The sequence below is a fragment of the Stegodyphus dumicola genome, chromosome 7 (assembly GCF_044657685.1).
Source record: "Stegodyphus dumicola isolate Sdum_Otavi_A_Nest chromosome 7, ASM4465768v1".
In the NCBI taxonomy this organism is placed as follows: domain Eukaryota; kingdom Metazoa; phylum Arthropoda; class Arachnida; order Araneae; family Eresidae; genus Stegodyphus; species Stegodyphus dumicola.
This window is the reverse complement of record NC_140774.1, coordinates 78,000,594-78,020,714: the sequence shown is the minus strand read 5'-3', so window position 1 is coordinate 78,020,714 and position 20,121 is coordinate 78,000,594. Positions and strand designations below refer to the sequence as shown.

General features: G+C 32.9%; 1 protein-coding gene across 2 annotated transcripts in view; it reads right to left on the bottom strand.

Annotated features, from left to right (window-relative positions):
* The window catches only part of LOC118197238 (uncharacterized), a 403,557-nt gene that overhangs the window by 323,926 nt on the left and 59,510 nt on the right, over positions 1-20,121 (bottom strand). The window lies entirely within an intron of this gene.

Below are 20,121 nucleotides of genomic sequence, written 5' to 3'. Positions count from 1 at the left end.
ACAACAGAAGCAATTACAGCTAGGTCACTTCACACATTACAAGAGGATTTCCAAAAGAACAGAAAAGTAACCGCTCGGTAGATAAATAGAGGTCAAACATTCCCGCCTAGTCTCCACTCTTTTCCAAACACTGGTTTCGGAAATGTAAAGCAAAGATACTTCGAGCAATATTTGCGAAGTATAAAAGGGTTTCTTCGCCAATCGAGAAAACAGCAGCTTTTCTTAAGAGGACAAACACTGATGAAGAAGCACATTTTAAGTTAACAAAGCGTAAGAAAAAAAAAAGAAATAATATTCTCGTAAATGGTACAATGCAACTGGTGCACTTCAGAGTTTTACAATTTGTGAACTTCACAACTAATAATATTTGTACTAAATAAAATAACTACAAGAAAAGATAAGATGAATATACGTTGAATATTTCCTTAAAAACATGATGAAAAATTACATTAAACAAATTTCTTGGTTCCGCATTTTAATATATATATATATAGACGACGATGATTTAGACGTTAACGTATACAGCAACGATTGACAGAATGACGAAGCGTGGCGCACAAAAGATAACAATCGCTGTGCTCGATGTTCCTATTTTTTATTCTAACTGGCGAATATTTTAAAATCGACACAGAAAATTGGCGCAATAAGCTCAGAGTAGATAGAAAATGGGGGTTCACCCACACGCGGTGTGCGGTGTGGGCGTGGCCAATGACGTCACACAGAAGGCGGGGCCAAAGGCAACGTCATCACACTAGGAGGCGTGGTTTCGAGTGGAGTTGAGGTGTTTTTAGATTGCTGATTGAGTTGTAGACCTCCTGCTTTTCATTTAAAGTTAGTTTTTTTTTTAATTGGCAACGGGGTCATGGCGTCCTCAAGCCTTGACTGAAATCAACATGCCAATGGATTATATCAAAAATGAAAATTTACAGAATCATGATGTTAATATGAAAAAAAAAATATTGCATGTTAAATCTGTAAAACATATACGTTCTCCACGAAAATGGGAACCTTATTAAATGAATAAAATTATTATTTTTACATATAGACTCTTTCTTCTCTCTACAATCAATATTTGTTTTACATCGTTTTTAAATGTTATGAAAAACATTCATTTCACCAAGAAGCTTTTACCTTTCAATACATTTATTTTCAAAGAATAAATTTCTGTATTATACATAAAATATACTTGGAATTTTCTTTCATTAGTTAATGTCAAATTAACAGCAATATCCATTTACTGGCATTTGATATACACGTTTGCTTTAAAATTAAAACAAAATTTCAATATATTTCTATTAAAAACATAAGGAAAAAAATAGTCATAACATCAACCAAACACAGAAATTTAAATAGAATAGCTGTACTTATATTAATGCATTTTTATAATCTTCATAACATTTCGATTCAAAAAACCTATCACAAAATAAATGAACAATTTTTCCTGCCTTAAAGAATCTCTTATATTTTTAAAATTAATACATAAAAATATATCTTCACCAATATAATTCATCAACACTTATCGTAATACATTCTTGTCTTGTCTTGTTTGGGAAGGACAGTCTATAAGGCGTCATTATATTATTGCGTTATCATGGTAAGATAGGTTAATGGAAAACTCTGATAATCACTGAAAACTTATTTGAAAGAGTTGTTATTCTTAAGTTTGACATTACATATATGCATAAGGGGAATCTTAAAAGCATCATCCACTTATCATGATAGAGTAATGGAAAATTTCTAAAACTCTGATAATCATATGTGAAAGAATGTATTATCTTAAGGTTGTTGTTGCTATTCCAAGTTTGACAATACATACAGAAGTGAAGGAAGATCCTTGATAAGCGTTGTAGACTTCACGTTATGATAAGGGTTAATGGAAGTTGAAATCGTATTCGAAAGAAAGGGTTATCATAATGTTGTTGTTGTCCTGGTTCAGATTATACAAATCTGAAATGTTTCGAGAACATTCTTTAATCCCTATAAATGGTGTTTCAGAAATGGAAAAAGTCAGTTCACTTCTCAACCTTGAAAAGAGCAAGTCTTCCTGATTTGATTCACAGAGCTTAATATTTTTTTTGCGATGGCTTTCGAACAAGATCACCAATCTGTTTCTTCCAATGTAAGTATTAGAACTGTTATATATTATTTTAATTATTATTTTTTTTCAGACTAGATGAACTTTTTAAAATGAATTATAATCAATCTATTTTTAATGCATGATTTATATGTTTGCTTCAAGTATGATTTGAATTAAATAGCCTGCTTTTTACATAGTTTAGAGTTCAAAAAAAGTTTTTTAAAGCATTTGTAAGAGTCTGAAGGAAATCAGTCGAGTTTGTATATCGTTGCATGATATTTTTAATGCATGAATGAACTATTTTTATGAGAAGATGCTTTTATTTTGAATCTTTATTTTAAAAGTATATTTATTATAAGATAATGAATGAAGTATCAAATACTTTTAAACAGCAGTCACCATTTTTGAATATTCTAAAAAAATATTTTTTATTAACACAGTTTTTTCTCTTTTTTTTTTCTTAGTTTATCGACTTTGGAATTCAGGAGGAAGAATTCAACTCTCTAACTTCTGAAAGAATGGAACCTCAACCAAGTACAAGAGAGGTAACATTTTTTTTTCTTTTTAATAGTGACTTGCAGATATAGTTATTTATTCAATGGTTCTCTTTCCCTTCAGTCGTTGTTGTACAATGTGTGATTATTAGGAAAAAAAGTAGTGAGAGAGAGATTTTTAAACTAAACTAAAATTCTTTAAACGTAAAGAGTTAATACTAAACGATTTCTAAAATGATTTATGTAATTAAATTTTTTTTTTGTGAGGGATAATTAAAAATGAGTAATTTTATAATGAGGAAAGCATGCATATTGAAAGCCGCTTTTCTATCTTTCACAGGTTTGCGACATATGTGGTAAAAGTTTTAGCAATAAAAGTCATTTAGTTCGTCATTCGAAAACACATGAGGGAAAAATCTTTCACTGTGAAGAATGTCAGGCTCAGTTTACGAGAGCAGATAGTTTACGAAGACACATACAAAATATTCATGTTAAAAAAAATACCTTTTCATGTGAAAAATGCAACGACGTGTTTAGCAGAAAACATGATCTAATGAAACATAACCGTACTCAACATGGTACTGTTCAAAGTATTAAAAGGAAAAGTAATAATCCCCATCCATTAAACAAGCGTATGAAGCATGCAGCGTCGGCCTTAAACGTCTTCAGTTCTTTTACAATTATCGCCACCAAAGAAATTAATCAAGATCTAGAAATATTTTTAAATAATATCAAATTCAATATTATGTCGAAACTCGAGGAAGAAATCAATGAGAAAAAGGCTTTAAAATGGTACATTATAGTAACAGCACAGTTCTCTAGAATAGGACATGATGGGGACGAAGAGGTTATTAAATCACATTTTAGATCTACCTGCCTCACAAATTTAACAATAGAGAATGTTGAAGAACAATTGAATGAGGCCTATAACAAGATAAAAAAATCGTTTGAAGAATTTTTACAAAATGGCTCGGGATGGACATTAGATAAAATTGAAAAATTAGAACTCTGCACAGCTCGATATCATCCCTTAGCCGCTAGTAGTTATATACCTCTTCCCAAAGAACTTGCCATGGAAAAAGCCATTTTAAACATTCAAAATGAGGATCTAAAATGTTTAGTGTGGTGCTTACTTTCACACAAATATGCCTTTTCAAGAGAAAATAAACCAGAACGAGTAAATCGTTATAAACCCTATGAACATGAAATAAAATTAGGAAATATTGAATGCCCTGTTCCTATTACAAAAATATCATCTATTGAAAAACTAAATAATCTTAGAATAAATGTATTTGGATATGAAGAAAAAGAAGTCTTTCCCCTCTACATTTCAAACAGAAAAGAAACTGATTGTATTAATTTACTTTTAATCAGTGATGACACTAAACAACATTATTGCTTAATAAGAAATATGTCCCGGTTATTAGGTGATCTCACAAAACATCGTGCAAGCACATTCTATTGCATGAGGTGTTTGCATAGATTCACCCGTGAAAACCTGTTAGAAGAACATACAAAATACTGTCAACATCAAAACATACAGAGAATTAAAATGCCATCAGAAGAAGAAAAAATATTAGAATATACTAATTATCAATATGAAGAGTCTATTCCGTACATTATTTATGCTGATTTTGAAGCTTTAATTGAAAACATAGACACTTGTACATCTGATGTAGCTACTGCGTCTTTTACAGAAAAAATACATCATCATAAAGCTTGTGGATATGCTTACATAATTGTAGGACCTGATGGGAAAAGCGTTAAACCTGTAACAGTATATAGAGGTCCAAATGCAGTAGACCATTTTATACAAAATATTTTACGTGAAGAAGAGGAAATAGCCGAAAAATTATATAGTATTGTACCTCTTTCCATGACATCTCAAGATGAACAAAATTTTAAAAATGCAACTTATTGCTACTTATGCAAAAAAAATTTGAATAATGATCGTGTAAAAGATCACGATCATCTTACGGGAAAGTATAGAGGAGATCTGCACAATAAGTGCAATTTGAAATTTAAACTTCAAAAGAAAATTCCTGTCGTATTTCATAATTTAAAACACTATGATGCACATTTAATCATGCAAGGCATCGGCAAAATTCAAAACAGGGAGTTTCATGTTATACCTAATAATATGGAAAAATATATTTCTTTCAGTATTAAAAGAAAATGGAATAATCTAAGAATATCTTTAATTTTTATTGATAGTTTACAGTTTATGAACGCGTCTTTGGAAAAACTTGTATCTAACTTGCCTGAAGAAAAATTTAAGATTTTAAAAGAAAATTTTCCCAATGATCAAAACATAAAATTATTATTACGGAAGGGAATATATCCATATGAATATATCAACTCTTTTGATAAATTTAAAGATACTCAGTTACCATCCATAGAGAACTTTCGAAGTACTTTAACTGGTGAAAGTATATCTTCGGATGATTACATTCATGCCCAAACTGTTTGGCAAGCTTTTCATATTCAAAATTTAGGTGAATATCATGATTTATACGTAAAAAGTGATGTTTTACAATTAGCAGATGTGTTTGAAAATTTTAGACAGCTTTGTAAAACTTACTATAGTTTAGATTGTGCGCATTTGATGACTGCACCTGGATTAGCTTGGCAAGCCTGCTTAAAAATGACTGATCAAGCTTTGGAATTATTAACGGATGTTAATATGCATTTATTTATAGAGCAGGGGCATTCGTGGAGGTGTGTCCATGATTACCCAGCGTAAGTCTGTAGCAAATAATAAATATCTGAAAAATTTTGATTCAACTAAAGAAAGTAAATATATCTTATACCTTGATGCAAACAATCTCTACGGGTGGGCTATGAGTCAACCCTTACCCTATGGAAGTTTTGAGTGGGTTGAACCTCATAAGAATGTCATAGAAAAGATTTTGACTTTATCAGAAGACAGTTTGGATGGATACATCTTGGAAGTAGACTTTGAATATCCCAAAGAACTTCATAATGCTCATAACGATTATCCCTTAGCTCCAGAAAAAATGAAAATAATAGCTAATCATCTTTCACCTTATGCAGTCAGTGTACTGAAAAATAATAAATTTATCTCGAATACTAAATTAGTTCCTAATTTAAATCCTAAATTTAATTATGTCATCTATCATAAAAATTTACAGTTATATCTCTCTTTAGGTATGAAATTAATGCATGTTCACAAAATTATAAAATTTAAACAAAAAGCTTGGTTACAACCTTATATACAGTTTAATACAGATCAACGTAAAAATGCACAGACAGGATATGAGAAAGATTTTTTTAAACTAATGAACAATAGTGTGTACGGTAAAACTATGGAAAACGTGAGGAAACATGTTGATGTCCAATTAGTCAATACAGAAAAAAAAGCGAAAAAATTGGTAGCTGCACCAACCTTTCATAATTTCAGAATTTTTGATAATGATTTGGTTGGAGTACAAAGGTTGAAAAACTGTGTTAGTTTAAACAGGCCCATATATGTAGGATTTGTCATACTAGAACTTAGTAAATATCATATGTACAATTTTCATTACAATCATATCAAAAAACAATATGGAGAAAGAGCCAAGCTACTTTTTACTGACACAGACTCTCTCACGTACGAAATTTTAACAGAAGATGTATATCGAGATATGAGTTTTCATACGCATCTGTACGATATGTCAGATTATCCGAAGACTCATGCTTTATACAATATCAATAATAAAAAGAAAATTGGATGCTTCAAAGATGAAATGAATTCCGAATTAATACTGGAGTTTATAGGACTGAGGGCGAAAATGTACTCTCTACTGTTGGATGAAAGTGAGAAGAAAACCGCGAAAGGAGTTAAACGGAGTGTTATTAAAAGGAAACTTAAACATAAAAATTATAGAGATTGTTTAGAGAAATCTATCTTCACCAGAGAATTACAATATAATATTCAGAGTAAGAACCATCATCTTTTTACCATGGCTATAAATAAAATCGCACTTTCAGCTTTTGATGATAAAAGATATATTTTAAAGGATGGAGTGCACTCCTTAGCCTATGGGCATATCAATATAAATAATGTTTAATGGAAAACAAAATGGATTATTTTTAAAGTGGTCAATGACTTCACAGTGGAGTTAAGGGAAGGGGCTGGCACCTGGGTATTCAAAAAAACCCCATGACTGTGAAACTGTGAAGAGAGACCCTCAGGTGTCAGAAAGCTGAGGCTTTCGATAAAAGCCCATGTGTGTGTGAAATTTTAATGAGTATTATGTTATTCTTTCCGATATTTTTAACAGTTATTTCTTTCCAGAAAAGCAGATATTTTGTTTCAGGTTTCTATCCTATATTTTGAATCATAGAACATTTAAAAAAAAAAAAGAAACTTCTAAAATAGATTATTTTCTTTTTTCGTCCCTAGAGGACGCCATAAGCAATTCCTAAATACATTATTTTCTTTTTTCGTCCCTAGAGGACGCCATAAGCAATTCCTAAATACATTATTTTCTTTTTTCGTCCCTAGAGGACGCCATGACCCCGTTGCCAATTAAAAAAAAACTAACTTTAAATGAAAAGCAGGAGGTCTACAACTCAATCAGCAATCTAAAAACACCTCAACTCCACTCGAAACCACGCCTCCTAGTGTGATGACGTTGCCTTTGGCCCCGCCTTCTGTGTGATGTCATTGACCACGCCCACACCGCACACCGCGTGTGGGTGAACCCCCATTTTCTATCTACTGCTCAGGTTTTTGAAAGCACCATTATAATTTTTAACCCTTTGCGGCAGAGTGTGTCCGGTCTGGACACACCTAAAAATTTCCTTCTGTACGCACAGAGAATTTGAATGAAAATGGATTTATAGGTTACTCTGAACCTTCTTTATTTATAAGATTGCAGCTCAACACAAACCAGTCCATATATTTTAGCCATGTTTAGTTTTTTAAGACCCTCATTTTTCAAAGAAATCTTCCAGATTTTTATGGGGTATAACAGGAGTTGTTTGAAAAGAAATTTCTATGTTATATTTTTGGCTGTATGCTAATCTCCTTATTCTATATTAGTTTAAAAGTTTTACCTTGAAATATTGCCTAAAATCAAACGGTGAACCCTAGGTATGTGCAGACCGGCCTCACCGATAATCTAGGACAACTCAGAGTCTGTATTATTTGTTTCTCCGCATCTCATGTGTCAGTTCATTGACAACAATGCTCGTTTCAGCACTCTCTTCGAAGCTTTATCCAATCAGTGTGCCACTTTGGGCACACACAGAATTAAAACGATAAGTGCTATCTTCACAAATTTAAATTTTACTTGTGTACTCCTCTAGGCTTAATTAGACTGCCTACCTTTTTGTTTTGTCAAAACTCCGACTTGAAAAGGTAGCGTGCCGGAAAGGGTTAAATGTATTTTTAAAGAACACACGAAGCACCAGAACGAGTTTCACTTTACGATCTTCCCAGTGGCCGATTCTAATAGCTGTTAATAATAAGTTTCGTATGTAAGACAAAAAATAGGAAAAACAAAATTTTAATTTGCGATAATTTAACTCTTTGTTTTAATTTGGCACTTCTTACATTTTAAAAACAGCATCTTCTTTTATTAAGTCTCTCTCAAATGCATCATTTCCGAATTAATTTACGTCTTATGATTCTCACATAATATTAGTATGTCACATAATATACGGCGTAGGTATTTATATAAACGTTCCAGCGAATAAGATTTCAATTGAATTTGAAACTTACAGAAATCGTGAAAAGGAACTCAAATCATTTTTTATGCCAAGTTTTCGTTTTGAACACGTTAAGAATGTGCTTCTCAAGAATAAAAAAAATATATATTTTACGGTTATGATTGCATATATACTCACGTTTGTGAAAATTGCAACACCAAGAAGGAATCGTCATAATTGAATGCAATTTAATACACAGTTGAGTGGTAGTGGTACAAATAAATGATTAAATGTTCAAAGCAAACAAACAAGAACAAGAGATCAGAATCAGTATTTTGTGTGGCCACCACGCGCCGCAATAAGTGCTGCTACACGACGTGGCATGGAGTCAAACAAAGTTTGAATGTCTGACTGAGGAAGAGCATTCCATATCGTTTGTACGCGTACCCAAAGTTCGTCTGCAGACGCAACAGGACGAGGATCACGAGCAAGACGCCGACCAATGTTCTCACCATCCCACACATGTTCAATTGGCGACATATCCGGGGAACACGCAGGCCAAGGAAGAAGCTGTACCTGCTGCGCTGCAAAGAAGGATTTAACAATCCGAGCAGTATGAGGGCGGGCATTGTCTTGTTGAAATACAGCGCCTGGCAAGCTTTGAAGGAAGGGAACAGCTTCGGGCTGTAGAACTTCACGGATATACCGGTTGCTGTTCAGATTGCCCACAATTCGTAGCAATTGAGATCGTCTATGATATGCTATGGCGCCCCAGACCATAACTCCGGGTGTTCGTCCACTGTGGCGTTCGATAATGCACTCCGGAAAGTGGCGTTCACCGGCATAGCGTCTGACACGAATGCGGCCATCATGGTACCACAAATTAAAGCGGGATTCGTCAGAAAACACGACATGCTGCCAATCAGCACGCCAGTCTCTATGCTGATTTGCCCATTGTAGCCGCAGGCGGCGATGGTCGTGCGTTAGGGGGATCCTGTATAAAGGAGTCCGTGCGCGCAGTCCACACTGCAGCAGATGTCTACGAATTGATGAAGCACACAATGAAACACCTGTAGCTATTGACCACAGTGCTGCCAATTGTCTAGAGGAAGCTGTACGGTCCGTCCGCGCCATGCGGACCAGGTGTCTATCATCGCGAGCTGACGTCACATTTCGGGGTCCACTCCCGGATTTCCGAGTTGTCCGACACTCGTCCGTCCACTGCTTCCGAACGCGCATCACTGTGCTGCTGTTACGCTGCACACGAGAGGCTACTGCACGATACGACAATCCAGCTTCACGAAGGCTGATGATTCCCCCTCGTTCAAACTCTGTAAGTTGTTCAAATCTCGCTCTCTTTCGTCGACGAGGCATAAGTACAGATTGAGTTAACGTTTACCACTAGCAGATAACCACCGATAACCATACACGCCTCGCTACAGCCGTCTATTTATTTGGATCCATCAGCCGTTCAGAGGGCGCTGCTCAGCATACGCATGCGCTACGGATTTGCAATTCTAATCATTTGCATATCATGCGCTACTTTGCATTTCCTGAAAATTTCAGCTCACTCGCGTAAGTCCTTCATGGTGTTGCAATTTTCACAAACGTGAGTGTATTTGAATCTTCTCTTCTAAATCACTACATATATATACAAGACATCTATATACATATATATATTATATATATATATCAAAGATTGAATTAAATTAAATACGTTAATAAATATAAATTATATATATAATTTATTTACCAATGATGGATTACTGAGTATATTATCTCCTTAGATAAGGTTAGTAGAATTGTAGTAGAATAATAAGAGATAGTTTGAAATAAACTATATATATATATATATATATATATATCTGTGTATGCATGTGTAATAAAGTAAAAATATTGATGGCGTAGCTATTGATGCATAATGAACAACAAACTTGGCAGCCGAGGCAAATTAAATATTTATTTTTATTTTTATTGATATTTGTAGCCACGATTCTCTCGGCACTCTAATTATGACTGTTTCAGAACGTAAAATTTACATTTTTAATACTATTGTCGTGGGAAGAAAGCAGCGAGGCAGCGTCTTAGCGGTAACAGAAGTAGAAGCAAAGTGCGTAGTTATTCACTATTGGAAGCTTAGAGAAAGATTTTGGTTCTAATTATAATTAGCTACGTCATCACCGTTGTGTAAAAATCCTATGAATGGATAAATCTTAAAATGACACAGTCTAGTAAAATTTATTATTACTAACTGCAGATATAAAACTGGTCGATGAAATCAAATAATGAAAAAAATAAATAAATAAAATAAACATCGAAAGTTTTCAGATTTTAACGGTCGCCCAAAAGCGTTTGTTAAGAATTTTTATGCTCTCGCTGAACTCGAAGTCAACCGTCTGCTGTTACACTCACTCCATGCTAACGTTTTTTTAGCTTTATTATTAAGAATCGTTTTCCTCGCAGTTACGCCACATACACATAATTCAACAGCTAAATCACAAAAATTTTTAAAGTAGTATATGTTTAGAATTCCCATTGCAGTGTTTAGTGTTGGCATAAATTTGTTTTTAAGTCTTTTCTCAGTTCTTCCTATAACTATCCAGTTTTCTAAATAACATGGCTTACAAAATACTTTTTTCTCTTTTAATTATTGAGTTTCGTGCGTTTACTTTATTTACTAAACCTCGCGTTATTCGAATTACGCCGACAGAAAGTTTCGCACTGGAAACAAATGTTTTATTCTGTACAGTGTTGCCACTGCTCGCTTTCAAATCTTTGAATTTGTTAATCAAATATTCATTAAGTTTTACAAAACGTGTAATAAATAATAAAGAATGTACAACTCTTAATATAATAACTATAAATATATAACTATTAATATATTAAAAATATATCACTATTAGTGTAATAACTATAATATATAACTATAAATTCGAAGAAAATATTGATAGTTTAGTTAAATAGATCACATGTTAAATGTACTTTTATTACTTAAATCAATCCGATTAAAAAGTGAAAAAACGAATATTTCTAAGAACTGCATCTATGGCTTTCGAATATGTTAATTTGTTAATCCACAACAGACAGATTCAGTTTGAAAGATAAATTACCTTATAGTACTACTTTGCCCAATGGTAACAAACTGGAATCGGAAGTGAAATGGGTAAGTTTTAGCGATTCGACACAAAGTCCCATTTCGAGACCGATAGCTTCTTATAGAATAATAATTCTAAACAACGATTAGCCAGGTCTTAACCTTTATTTTACCATAGATTAGTATTCTTATGAAATTATGCTAATTCTAGTACTTGCATTTATCAACGGTGCAATAAGACAAAATTCTTCAATTATTAATTTAAAATCGCGAAAATCTCCATAAAAATTGCCTCGATGTAAAAAAAGTACAATTCTAACGAAATGTAATCAAAAATGCAAGAAAATCGTCTTGATAAAAACGGGTCAAAGAGATTTCAAAATTTGATTCTAAGTAAACGAACAACGAGCGAAATCAACCTGAATAAAATCATATAAAATAAATAACTACTTTTTAAAATATATATTAGTTAAGAGTTTTAAAGTGCGTTTTGATTTACGTCAAATCAAATCGATTAGCAACTGTACCAATCACATTAAAACACTAAAAGTGTTCAAAACTAATCTATTCAAAAATTTCATTTAAAACGCCATTCGATACTAAGCAACCCACCTGCTGACTTTCTACCGAATTCCGATTTATGCACATACTTTATAAAATACAGGTGGCAACAAAGTTCTCCCTAATCATGCGATTTGAAGGCAGATATATCTTCATAGACACGGCTGTCTCCCTGGAGAGAAACTCTTCAATCTGTTTAAAGCAGCTCATCATCTTCGCTCGCGTGGTACAGGACATCGGCAGATAACCGAGGCCAGGAATTTCCTGCCCTCGAAGGATAACTGAGGCTTCCCATTGGGAGCACGAAGCACTTCGCTCGCGGTTACAGCATTTCACCTCCACTCCCTTTCCACCCTTAACCCCTCAATCGATTTTTCCGGTTAAATTCCAACGATGATTGCGTCCAAATTATTCGAACGAAAATTGGGCACGAAGAATTCCCTTACACATAAATGAAAAAAACTCCCCATCAAATTTCGAAACCGCTGGCGTATTTTTATTTTTCGAGTGTTAGCGCGAATTTTTTAAAATAAGTTTGTTATCTAGCATCGGTTGTTTTATTCACTTTGAATCATGTTTTTATAAAGCTACATTCTGACAGGAAGCCATCGGGGTTGGTGCATTGTATGAGTAAATCAAAATCATTGAATTTTTGACTTTTACAATACGACTTCGGAAGTTGAGGGTCTGATGATAAAATAATTTTGTCATCTAGGTATAACATTCACAATGTGGATGTTTTACAATACGACTTCTGAAGTTGTGAGGGTTGCTTTTGATGATAAAATAATTTTGTCATCTAGGTATAAGATTCACAATATGGATGTTTATTAATCACCAGTTTTTGAAATACCAATGCATCGTCGACCAGTTTCATCAACAATTCTCGACAGGCTTCAAGCCCAGTCTTTCCTAAAATGCTTTGGGGCCCACCAGCGGCCGAGCGGTAAAGTCGCTGAACACTGGTAGTTTGGTCCGAGGTTCGAATCCCGCGAACGGGCTGGCTGCATGGGTGTTTTCGTGGTTTTCCCCATGTGTAACGTGTATACGAGCCAGTTTCCCTTAGAAAGTCCTCCACAAAGGCATCCCTCCCCTTAGGCAGATAGCCCCAGTGTGCTTTGCCATAATTAAATACACTAAAAAAACACCTAAAATGCTTTGAAATTAGTACAACTCATTCACTTTTATCATAGATATTACCATACTTTCCCACCAGAAGCGTTACTCCATTCATTGTGAATTGGACGTTTTACAAAGAGTATTTCCAAAACACAAAATATGTCTGAAAAAATTGACGGTACTCCCATGGTTCAAGGTTTAGTAATGAATCAAATAACAGAGCCTTTCAAACTAGGATAGTTTTATTCAGGTGATACCATTTCAGTAAAAATGCACGAAGCTTAAATTTCTATGAAAGCCCTATAGAAAAAATATTTCCAGTATGAAAATTTTTTCCTTGAACGAAGCGGACGGGGCTGGAGTTTCGCCTCACGAAAACAAAATTATTCGAAATATCGTTAATTAAAATTTCTATAAACCGTATATAAACATGACCGTTACATGACTATATGACATTATATGACGACTTCATGCCTTATGTTTTCTTCGAGTCAAAGGGGCTTAAGTTCTCATAATTTGGGAGATTTATTTCACAGTCTATTTTGTACGTTACAAAGAAGTAGCCCTTTCAGGGGGCTCCCAGAACGTCTCCATTTTAGTTGGATAAGGAACGACTTACTATCAAACATTTTCTTTTTGGAAGATGAATGTAAAAATTCAAATCTCATATTCGTCATCAATGATTTGAAAGCTCTCTATTTGATGATTATTACTTTAATATCTTAGACTGGAAACCTAGGCTTTGCTAATTAAGTCGTTTGATTATGGCGAAACAAGTGGAAGCTGCGTGATAAAGGAAAAGATGCTTTCGTGGAGGATTTCGTTAGGGAATCTATGTTGCATACGCGCAAAACAATGGAAACGCCCGTACAGCCAGCCCATTCGTCAGGATTTGAACCCAAGTCACGTAGTTTACGACCAGTGACTGAAGAGGCATTAGTAGTGCAATATTTACCTCTGTTTCTTCATGACAGAAATTTTCATACAAGGCATAATATAATGAATTTTATATGCTTCTTTCCAATTTTAAGATTATTATACTAACAAGCTCATCTGTTCGTTAATGTCTTGAAAACTCGATTGCAAGAGCTTCATCTAATTGAGGTCCGCCATATGAGACAAAAGCATGCATGTGTAATACAGGACAAGATAATGGACACCAGAAATTTACCATATGGTGAAACAAACATGATATGGACTTTACCATATGGTATCCCGTCATGCTGCTGAACCACTGAAGCACCCTACAGAAGATCCGTACAAGTTTTCCAAAACATTTTCATGCAGTTATTATTTAGAAAAATTTGCATAAAAATGTAAAGATTTCTTCGTAAGAGTTATTGCTCATCACTATCTTGCCCTTGCTTCGAAAACTATTTTACATTATTGTTGATTTTTTGATGAAAGTTTGGATTATTTATAATATAGCTTCGAAACTCATGTTCGTTTATAGTTGATCTAATGCTGTATGCTTGTGTTAATGGGCATGAGAAGAAAGTAGTGTTTTGGAGATTTTGGAGATCCCCCCCCCTTTTTTTTTTTTTTTTTTTTTTTCGGCAGACATAGTTGTCTGAGGTATATATTAAGGTTTAAGAGATATTTCTCTTCTGGCAATAAGAGGGGAAATGCCCATTTCCAGATATGAATTGATTTAAACGGGGTTATTGAGGTATATTTTACCCGTTTATTACGTTGGCTAGTTCACGTGTTTTCCTGCTTTGGAGAACAGAGTTACGTTCCTTCTGGCAGATCTTATTTATTATCTTGTGCCGTTCTTATTTTAGGAATGACTTAGGTCATTTTAAGTTCATATCTTTGAAATCAGCAGTAGTAGCTACATCTTTAGCAAGGAAGTCGGCATTTTCGTTTCCTTCATTCCCTGCGTGTGTTTTTACCCAATCAAGCAAAATTTTAATTTAGCTATTTTCTTGGAGGAGATGAAAGATTTCTTGTGCTACTGGAGAAGTATATTTGAAGTTCGCTAATGCATGAAGCGAAGAAAGATAATATGACTGAATTGTGGCTGCATTATTTATTAATTGAAATTTCTATTGCCCTTTAATTGCTAAATTTCCACCTAAAAAAAAAAACTGCATTTTCTGGGTATAGATATTTTTAGATTTTCGACTTTATGGAAAATACAGGTTGATCCCACTTTTTCTTCTATTTTTGATTCATTAAATGCTATCAGTTATGTATTGATATCTATAGTCTCTTTAAAATAAATTTTAGTGTTAGGAGAATTTACAGGTTGTCGAGATTCTGGAAAGGCTGGTAATTCAAAATAAGTTAATTTTCCGTAACAGAAAGCTTGATTGAAACTGTAATACTTTAAATTTTAAACATTTCTAGCTCCGACAGAAGATGTAAACGAGGTATTTCGGAGTTTATAATTCTATAAAACCGCCGGGAATACTGCATTAAGCATAAAGAAAATTAGAAGAATTTCTTCTAGGGGATGGACGGAATTTCAGGGTTATTATTATAATTAGTCCAATGAATTAAAGAAATACGAAAGGTCACCCAAAATGCAAAAACTACAAAAATAAATACATAGGAAGAGGAATGTAATCAAATGTGATATAGCGTTATCAGGAGGAGGTACATCGGACTCAATTACATGTCTGATTGCAATTATGAGTCTTGATTACATGACTGAATTTGACTTCTTTTGGGCCTTTGTACAACTAGTTCTAAATTTTTACTTTTTAGTGATTAATTTTCAGCAACAGATTGCGCGGAAATAACGTGAGATAATTTTGATTTTAGATAAAAATCGGTGATATTATATATATATATATATATATATATCGGTGATATTATATATATATATATATATATATAATTTATTTACTAAAGAAATATTGATTATATTATCTCCTAAGATTAATTTCAGTAGAATTATCTTAAAAGAGTGAATCCATAGTTAAGTAAGTTCAATTCCGAAAATTGTCTTAAAGTAACTTGAATGTAAATTGTTAAAAATGTTTAACGGGGACTTGAATTAAATCATGAATAACAAAATTTCAATTGTAAAAAGAAATAAATTAAAAACAAGTAATTAAATTAAAAGCAAGTAATCATTGCCATTGATCGGAAATTAGTTGACTTTTCAAGGGGAACAAACCAACTCCCGTTCAATGAACAATAATTAAGAAATATATACGAAGGTGTTTTGTTCTTTACTCAAGTAATAAGACGATGCCAAACCGGTAATTTAAGCTACGCCAAATATTTCCGTGAATAGAAGGGATCAAGAACCAATGCAGAGCACCAAAGAACTTATTCCGATTAAGCATTTTCGCAAATTCCATTTTGAGTGAAAAGCGATTTCTGCAGTAAAATTGATAAATTACTCGAGTAATTGTCCCCCAACACCCTCCTGTTTGTGCATTTTAATTCAAAACTATTTGTAAAAATGAAACATTGGAAATTGGCATTATGAAATAGAACTCAAAGTAATTGAAATAAACATTAGAAAATTACGAAATATAAGAAATATAATGCAATCTTTGCAAAAACAAATCAAAAAATAAAAAATAAGAATTGAAATTTAAAATATACATAATAAGAAAAAGTAATTTACATGAAGATATAAAAGGCCAGAAAAAGCATTAATTAACTTACATTCTTTCTTTTGGGAAGTGGGCAAAGTGTTTTCTTCTCGTCTGACTCAGAAGGGTTGTGTTTCCGGAACTAAATGACACTTATTGATAAATAAAAGTAAATTGATTCAAGACCTCTCCCCCCCAATGATGGACAGGCGTTGGCCACTACTAACTCATTTTATTATGGAGGCATCTAGTAGGTAGGCCACCGCTGCCTCATGTGAAGGGACAGTCAATTTACGTCAATGCCTTCCCCGGGATCCGAGCGGGGCCCTTCAGTACGGCAGTCAGAGTCATTAACACCTTCTCGTTTGGACGAGAAAATGCCAGAAATACATCTACTTTACAGCAAAAGTGATTTAAGACGTAGATAGGATTCTATTTTACTGGACAGCCTACTCAATGGGTTTGAAACAAATATATTTCTATCGAATAGCTGGGTAATTTTTGCAATATATACAGAGATATTGCTTATAATTTTCGACATGCATAAAAATAAATTAAAATGTTTTTGCTCAGATACACAGCATCAAAATTTCTTAAAATATAAACCGGTTATTGAATCGGTTAATTGTTTGCTTTGATACCCACCTATTAATACATATTTCCTTTTTTTTTTTTTTTTTCTGCTGATTTTGCAACATGTTTAATCTAAGCTTCCTTTTATCGAGTAAACTATGCAACAAAAACTCGTGCTGTGATAAATGTAAATATTTCAATGTACCAAGTGTAAAATCTAAATCTTATATTACTGAGATTTTTACATTGATTAACGAAAATGCTAGAAGTATTCACTTTTTAAGACAGATACATGAGAGAGTTCTACAGCATATGCTCATCAACTTTATGTTCTAAGTTAAATTTTAATTTTCCTTTCGTTAAAATGTGATTTTACAAAACACTTAATATTCACAATACATACGCTTAGATTCACTGCTTATATAGCCTATATATTCTATTGTCCGCAAATAATACAGAAACAAATAACTGATTTGTTTAGATTATGGCAAAGCATACTAGGGATATCTGCCTGAGGGATGGGGCCTTTCGAAAAAAATATTTTCCTGCTAAATTGGCTCATATTCATGTCGCGCAGGTGCAGAACCACAAAATTGCCATCTTGATTTGGACCAGGGTCCAACTTCCTATTGCCCAGTAAAGCTTATCCACTGATGAGCTGCGTCAGATTGATTTTATCATGCAAATACCATAGAATTGTCTCAAATGTTCTCAAGTTTTATTTCCCAGGGGGATTGAAATCCTTTTTTTTTTTTTTTTTTTTTTTTTTTTTTAATTCTCGAAAATATTTTTCATTAGTTACGGTTTTCATTTCCTTCTGCTCATATTCATCCCGCAAAATTCCGCTCCATCTCTAAATTCAGGTCGAAAATGAAGTGACTGCCTTCTGCATGGCTAAGATCTTTCTATTAGCTTTCACGTTTTAAAAGTATTTTGCTTTTATTAGTGTACAATTTTTTAACATGAGAACAAGGTATGTTTCTTTTATTACCGTTTTGCACTAAATTTGGTTAACATTTCTCCTTTGTCATAGTTAACAAAAAGCGTTTCGAATGGTGTTATTTCGGCGTTATCACAAACTGTGATACTTTTGTGAAGATGGACGGGTGCTTTCAATTTCCGCACATAAAACTGACTATAAGATCAGCATGAGAAACAATGGTACAGATCCGTGCAACTAATAAATTGGTTCAGTGAAATTATATTTCTACGCAACGCAAATAAATGTTTGCATCACTAACTGTAAGAATAATTAAATCAAATACTGCTCTACATTGTGGTCTTTATAAAAGCTAAATCTAGTGACAATGATAAAATCGTATGGCAACATTTAGAATGCAAGTAACTTATAAGCCTTCGATTTTATTTTAAAAAATAACGTATTTTAAATAATACTTTGAATTTTAATTCCATTTTGTGTTCAAGAAATACAATGGGTAAAACAAGATCTCCCGATTCTCAAAATAAACATGTTTTCTAAACTGAATTTTTACACGATCTAACTATTATATGGTTTTCAAAAGCGGTAACGTGAGCATTATTTTTTTCAGCATTTAAGAAGAGAAAAAAGCCCTTTTATGACTTCCCACAAGTTTGAATTTCAGCGCAGTTCGCTTCTGTAAATTAAAATTAAGAAATTTTTAATTTCCTATTTATTTTGCGTGTCATATGCAGATACAATAAATTTTTCGTTAGAATTTCTTCTTCCAAAAGTCTTTCTGAATTAAAAATTAGCGTTAAGGAAGTACGACAACAAACATAATAATAATAATATAACGTGTGACAACGAAGTTTTTCTCGTAAAAAAATCCCACTTCACGCCGGAAGAAAGGAAAACGTCAAAAACCGTAATTTTAGTTCTTAATAAATATCAATAATTTTTATAATCTTCAAAAGTGAAATTTCGGAAACGCCAGTCATAAAATTAGATGTTCTTAAAACGATTTTTCTCGATTTAACAAATTATTACGACATGAATTCTTATACTATATCAAAAGGCCAAAATAAGCGAAGATTCATCTAATACTATTCACCCGTAATTGCTTAGAATTCTGCCAAATCTGTCTTCAGGTAAAAAAATTCCATTTTATACACCATCAATGAAACTACAACTTCAGTATCTTACCGACTCCAAACAATTATAAATTGAAAAGAATAAATGCGTATAACGTTTCGCTTCTGATTCTTTATATCTTACATAAAAAACTCAATCTAAATAATTAAAAAGAGACGAGGAAAGGGAAGTATATTTGCTTAATTTTCTTTCCCTTTTTTAGTTTGGCTACTTTTAGGAAGGCAAAATATACTACGATTTCGAATTAAAATTTCCAGTGTTGAAAATAACCGAGTTATTATTGCATAAAGTAATCAAAGCACTTTTACGCACAATATGGCAACCTTCCATTATTAATCATTTAAGCACTGCATAAATTCCTCAGTAAAAAGATAAATTATTTCTATCTGAATTTTATGTAAGCAGAAATAAGAAGAAATAATCAATATAATGTTTCAAAAAAGAAATTGTCGCAAATTTATTAAAAAAAAATCATTCAAACGGTAAAATAATCAGCAATGCTTCATTGATGAAACTATTGATCCACGGTTTAAAAAAATCATTGATCTTGATATTTTTGTTGTAGTTACGGAAATATAAGTTGTACAAAATAGATTGTTAGATGGTTAAAATAACTTCAGTGAATGGTAGAAAATTCAGTAGTCTTTGAGACATACTACTCTTCAAGTCCAGTGAAGTAAGAATGGACCATGCCGCTAACAGATTAAAAAAATAAGTTCAAGAATATACTGCGTACTACTATCAATTATACTGCGTACTACAATTAATGTTTTACACAAAATGAAACAAATTTATCTAGTTATACCACGTGATGGATTGCACAGGTAAAACAGGTTTAATATTTCATTTGATGCATTTTTTCTGAAGCACTTTATTCTAAATTATTTGAAACAATTACATATTTATATCCAATAATGATC